Genomic DNA, 7022 nt, shown 5'->3' with positions numbered 1-7022 from the left:
CCGCCAATCTCGTCGGACGACGACGTACCCCCCTGCCCTTGTAGCGGTCATCTTGCTCTTTTTACCCCCCGCGCGCGCGCGACATTCGATACGATCTGTACGCTGAGGTCGAGGTTTTTCGTCGTTGGTACCGCGTGGCCATTGTTATCGCGTAATCTCATTTACGAGACCGTTTCGGGGCGCGAGACGACTTTTGCTGCACGACTAACGTTATATTCCCCGAATTCCACTCGATCTCGTCCTGCGCGTGTACCGACGACGAGGACGAAAAAAATATCCTGATAGCAAAGCTCACTCCTGTTAGCACATCCCGGTCCAGGGCCGGCGTTACCTTGTTTTACCTACAACAATAGTCACCCGCGATATCGGGTAATGACTGATTAAATTGAAAAAATGCGATAAAATTAATTTCCTACGTATCCCGGTTTCCGTACAGGTAAACTCATAAAATATCATTAATGGACTCTTGGGATATACCAAACTTCGCTTTCGGGCATTGGTCGCTTTTTTTGTTCTTTATTATTATTTTTACGTTTGGTTGGCCATTTGACTTCTGTTTTTCGGATGTTGATACATCCATACATTGACCATCCTTGTTATACTATTCTAATCTTTGACTGTAGATACTTCTGAAATCTGAGAAACTGGATTTTGGACTTGTGACTGAGAATATTAGATTGGTGGCAACAAATTATTTAGGGCTATACTTCGTCAATGCATTTGAGTTTGCCCCGTTGATTTGGCTTTTACATAAGGCATTTTTGTTGCTTTTGTTGTCCACACAAACGGCCGAACAGTTTTTATTTTTCTCAAGTAATCACTCTCTCTTGAACTTCTAGAATTATACATAATGACTGGTTTTCATGACTTGGTTTTTTACACAATAAAAAAAAATGGTCAAATATGCAATTATAAATAAAAAACGGTCAAATATGCAAAACATGCAACTATAAATTTTAAATATAAATTTGTATTGCTATGAAATACATTTTTATATTACTTTTTATTTATTATATTTCTATATTACTACCAAATGTTTTGAACTTTTAGTTTTTTTAATCTTTTTTTCTTCTAAGTTTTTAATATTATTTTTACGGATGAGGGGTTGACAAAGAAAAACGTTGCCAACGCGTACAGATTATTACCGGGTAACCAGTGCCGGTTTAACAAATTTGCTGCATGGGGGTAGATTTTAAAATTCCACCCTTCAACCCCCTCCACAAACCAATATATATATATATATATATGCATATATGTATACAACAAGTAACAACATAGTTTAATTTATTTATATTTATAAATATATTGTAACACCTGTAGTTTTTATATTTATAGACCTTAGTAGATACAATATACAAACATTTAAATACAAATTTATACAATATAAAACATTTACAACTATTTTTTAGCTTTCTGTGCAGCAAACTCTTTAATAATATCATTCCAACTAATAATTTTTAGGAAAATATTTACAATAGATATAAGAGACAACTATGACATATTTTCATTACATAATTATGTTTTCTGGTAGTTCTTAGCTATTTTTAAAACTGAGAAGGATCTCCGCTAGAATTTGAACATGGTATAAATATAAAAACTTATAAAGCTATTTCCACAATAGGAAATGAATTGTTTAACTTTGATACTGTTAATAATTGAAGAAAACTATGCATAGATAATTTTTCATCTTCTGAAAAATAATTCATTATTATTTATTGTACCTATAATTACTTCATTGTATAATCTCATTCTCGAGTTCCGGTTATAAACACTATAAATATTTACTAATTGCTTTGATTTTTCTCGTAAAATATCATTGTCAATTCCCTTCCACATTTAAAAAAAACCCAAACAACTCATTTATTTCAATATATGTATTTGTATGCACTTTCCACTCATATTGATTGAAAATAAAATATTAGGCACGTTTGTTTTTCTGTCAATTGTGATTCGTGAATCAAACTCGACAACGATGACAACTATGACCACGAGACGAGAGAGAGAGAGATAACAAAAACAATTACTTGGTAGTGTCTAAATAAATTATTTGATACTATTAATATCAAATTTAATAATCGGATGGTTATAAATTATAACACACACATAGAGATATATAAGAAATATAATAAAACACAATTTTATATCAGTGTAACGAAAATAAAAATACATAGGTCCGAGCGCTAAATAATAATAATAATATAGTTTTACCCTTAATATGCTCAATACCACAGATGAAAATACTCAGTGCTATAATATAATATAATATAATATAACTATTATAATTATAATATATATATATATTATATAATTGTTATTACTATTTTTCAATAATAAATTAATAATTTTTCCTAAAAACTAATATATACTCGTACAATAGAAAATTTCAATACTTTTGTTGACGCAGTCATGAAATTGTCGCCCCTAAAATCTTACCTCCCGGGACAATACCCGTTTCCACCAAATGTGACCACGTTTTTACTAAAACAATTGTATACTATGTTTAAATTAAAAGCTATAGCACAGTAATAATTTTATTTAACATATACTATTAATTCAAAAAATGTAAAGGCATTATATAATTTATACAACATAAGTTGAAAAATATTAAATTTTATTTAAAAAAATGGTCAGATATAAAAATGTGAAAAAAATTATATGGTATACGATACCATAGTTATGTAAACTGTAACTATATATAAAATTAGTTGATATTTGTTAACTGATCCAATAAAAAATTTAAAATTGTTTAATACTAGTGTTTTGTTTCCACGTTTACTTTCGATAAATTTAGCCATCATAGAATTATAAATTTTAAAATGTACGTTTTATTTTAACACACATGCAGTTGTAATGCTTTATTTAAACTGTGCCATCTTTTCACTTGTTCATAAAGTATTTGATTACTTAGATATTATCATGGTTAATCGATATAAAAGTACATAAATAACGGTTTAACATACAATTAAATACAATAAACGTACACTACACATTGATTATATTGTATATATATATTTATATATATATTTTACATCAATCCGAAAAACTCATGAAAAGTATAGGTATTCTATCTCATTTTGTTGGAAACGGGTATTGGTGGTAAAGGGAGAGTTCTACTTTTGGTGGAAACGTATTACGCTCGTAGGTTAGGATTACAGATGTAGTATACTCAGTTGAAAGTCTTCGGTCACACCTGACCATCGCAGAAATATGTCCCTGTTTCGAAATAAATGAATATGTTTTCGGAAAATTCAAGTATCCACAACGCGTTGGTACACAACTCCGCTGGTAATCTGTTATAAATACTTGATCAATAAACGGCTGGTGCGTTATCCGATTTTCGCACATCGGTGTTTCGGTGTTACCCGAAAACCATTGCGGACTGTATATACGTAAATGTCAAACATACATAATTCGGCCGAGAGAACGGGCGTTTGACTACGTAGAAAATAATCACCATACATGCAAATTGTACGGTTTAATATACACAGTTGTGCGCAATAGGTATGATATTTATCGTATGTGCACGGTTAGAATACACCCACGAAGTTTTATGCAGTTTTAATTTTTTATTCATTTACTTTTTTTTTTTTTTTAATCATTTCCTTCGTTTTCGGCATCGAATTACCATAGGTTTTACTACTAATTCGTCCATATGTATATTAAATAAAATAATATATCATAGCGGTCGGGTGATTATATTTTCAGTGACGCGGTATAAGCGCGCGCTGACACATACGAGAATGCTAATATTTTCGCGTGGGTACAGAATTATTATTTACGATTACATACTAGTTTATCAGTGGAATTAAAACGTTTGTTTTATTCGTGTTCTCGGCAGTACGCACTGTGTATCTACGGTTGGATTTCATGTCGGTCGAATAATGTTCTTATCATTTACGGTTGAATTATACATTATATTCCAATAGTACTCGCGTGTAGGATCAAGATGGACAATATTGTTCATGTTTTCACGGTGTTAATGAAATCCATTATCCTGTTTTTGTGTTTCTCTCTTTTTTTTTTTTTTCATTTTATTATCACAAATAACAATATGAAATTCAACACGGCGCTGTGAAAATAAACATGGTGTTATTGTAGGCATATTATACGCGACTACGGGGTGGCCGCACGGGTATAAGTGCGTACCGGTTGCTGCGGCCATATTGTGATCATCGTATTGAAGTAACTCTCGTCTTATTGTAGGTACAGACGAAGTCGTTACCCAAAAATATTTCATTAAATCTCGTCTCACATGTCACAATACATTTTATACGTTTCGAGAAAATAACGTCGGCTATAAGATTTCAAGTGAAATAAGATAGAATAATAATATGTTATGCTTTGTTCTGTTATTCTAACGAATCTGTTGCCATCTTACTGCACTAATGCATTCTCGAAAGAATAAAAATAAGATTTTTTTATGATTTTGGAAATTATGACTTGTGTTTAATTTTTTTTTAATTTAGAAAACATTCCAAAAGTTAGTGGTGCGTATACAAATAAATAAGCCAATAAATTATACATAATTGTGTAGAAGAGCTATAGTTAAAAAGAACAAATGCGATTCTTTTTAAAAGATTAAAATTAAATATTTGCTACATATCTTAAACAGTTGAAATATGAATTTTTCACGTTCGATATGCTAACGCAAATAGCTTTTGTCTTGTAAGAACTTGATGGTTCAAAAACCGATTTAGTGTTTTGCTATCGCTTTTGTTTGGATCACAATTTCCTTACCTCTGAGTTTTAATGTACGCTATAGCAATAGACAATAACAATAGTTATTATCATTATCATAAATGGCGGAATGTTAACAAATGTAACGTAGCAAACAAAATATAAAATATTATTATGTTCGTAAAAATTAGCGACGGAATAAAATAACATTGAGGCGTATAAAATAATTTATTGTATGTTTTAACGAGTCCGCGGGCGTTTAAAAGATGGTTCTCGATATAAAGTACCGAGACGTAAAATATAATACACGTGGCGACTCTTACATTACACGGGATCGGTTGTACATTTCACGATTTAAATTAAATATTGCAGCGGTCTGCATTGGAGTCTGGCCGTGACATTTTGCCCGGCCATCGGCGACACGTTACGCGAGTATACCGCTTTGAACATATTTTTTATACCACGTTTGTATTTATTTAAGTGCCATGTACGTGCTTGCACCGTATGAGATCTTGTAGTCTCATCATTCGTTTTGTATGTATAATATTATGTAAAGGTACGCTCCGTATGGTAGGGTACACTCGTATGCATTGTGTATAGGATTTGAATGTTTACGAGCTCGAAAACACTTATAAATGCTATAAACGTCAATCTATTACGTCTACTCGAAATATGCATTAACCGTGTACAATGCCATTGGTCAGCGGCATCTGCGTCTCCAATTCTGTCACGAAATCAATTAGTCGACTTGAGCTCGACGTATAATCCACGTTATTTTTTGGATTTCTCTGGATTTCATTACATAATAGTTCAGAACTCGTATTTTACGTACAATCAACCTCATCAACTCACTTCGCACGATCTGTATCGTACGGTGGGTATCATCGGCGCAACTAGGAGGGGTGTTTTGGGTCCTTAGCACCCCCTAAGTCTAAATCAGCACCCCCTAAAAAACAGTTAAAAAATTTAAAAAAAAAGTTGAATATTTATAGAATTACAATTATAATATAATAGTACGTTTTGTAATACATATAACATTTTGTTATTTATAATGTTGAATTGGATGTGTTGATTTTAATTTAGTAGAGATAAGGATGTCGGAGCGGCCAAGTTATTTTAAATAGTCTGTGCTAAACATATCTGTATGGTATATTTTAATCAGTACCTAACATACTAATATAATCTGGTATTCCCGAGCGACGGAAATATTCTCGTCATTATGACGTCTATCATACGGTTGATACGCCGATACACCACAACAAATACAACACAGTCCACTAGGATACTAAGATTTATAATAAATGATCTTAGGTTACAATGTGTGTAGGTAACTCAAAACACTACATTTACGTATTACGTATGTTGTGTTCGAGACATTTCTAAGTTTTTTATATTATTATTTATGATTATTTATAATAATATATCGACCAATATTAAATCGTAAATTGTATGTTTATTACTACTTACGAGTGTTAATTAATCAATTTTAATCATGTATTCAATCTTTAATTTTAAAAACAAAATACATCAACACGAAAAAATAATTTGGACGAGACTGCCGAAACTCATAGTGATGAATCAAAAGCAAAGAAAATATGTAACCATGTACAGAACATGGACATAATGATGATGATGATAACATTTTACTAAAAAATAATGTTTTAAATTTGAATATACCGTCTGTTGATTTGGGTGATATTAATTCGAGCTCAAAGCAATCTAAACTTCAAGTAAGTAAACATTAAATAAATAATAGTTAAGTGTAATAAAAATAAAACAAGAAATAACTTACATATTGACATATTAAATTGTTTTGACATAGGTACCTAGTCTTATTTTATTTAACAAAAAAATGTTGAAACATTTTTTATTCTAGATATTTCCACCAACACAATTTGAACCTCAAAATAGAAGTTTTAATGCTAAACACTATAGTGAACTTGAATGATTAGAATATAGTGGTTCTTGTGATGCTGTTTTTCGTTTTAATTGCATTCATTTTGCAAAGAATTTAAAAAGTGACGTTTTAATTACAACTGGATATAACAATTGGATAAAAGTATGTTTTTTGTTTGAATATTTGTTTATATAAATTAAAAATAATTATTTTTTAGAAATCATAGGCATAACGATAACATGTTCGACAGAAGTAAAATACCTAAGTTGATTAATAATTACTATGTACCTGCATGTATTTTTTTACTTTTATTTCATTATTTTAGTTGAATGAAAAATTGTTAAAATATTCAAAAACTGTTCAACATTTAACATCAACTGTTCAGTATAATAGCTATAAAAGTTCGAAATTGACTGATACTATAGTTACTCAATTAACAACTGCTAAA

The sequence above is a fragment of the Sipha flava genome, unplaced genomic scaffold (genome assembly GCF_003268045.1).
Source record: "Sipha flava isolate LNK unplaced genomic scaffold, YSA_version1 111_pilon_pilon, whole genome shotgun sequence".
Lineage (NCBI taxonomy): Eukaryota > Metazoa > Arthropoda > Insecta > Hemiptera > Aphididae > Sipha > Sipha flava.
This window is presented reverse-complemented; position numbering follows the sequence as displayed.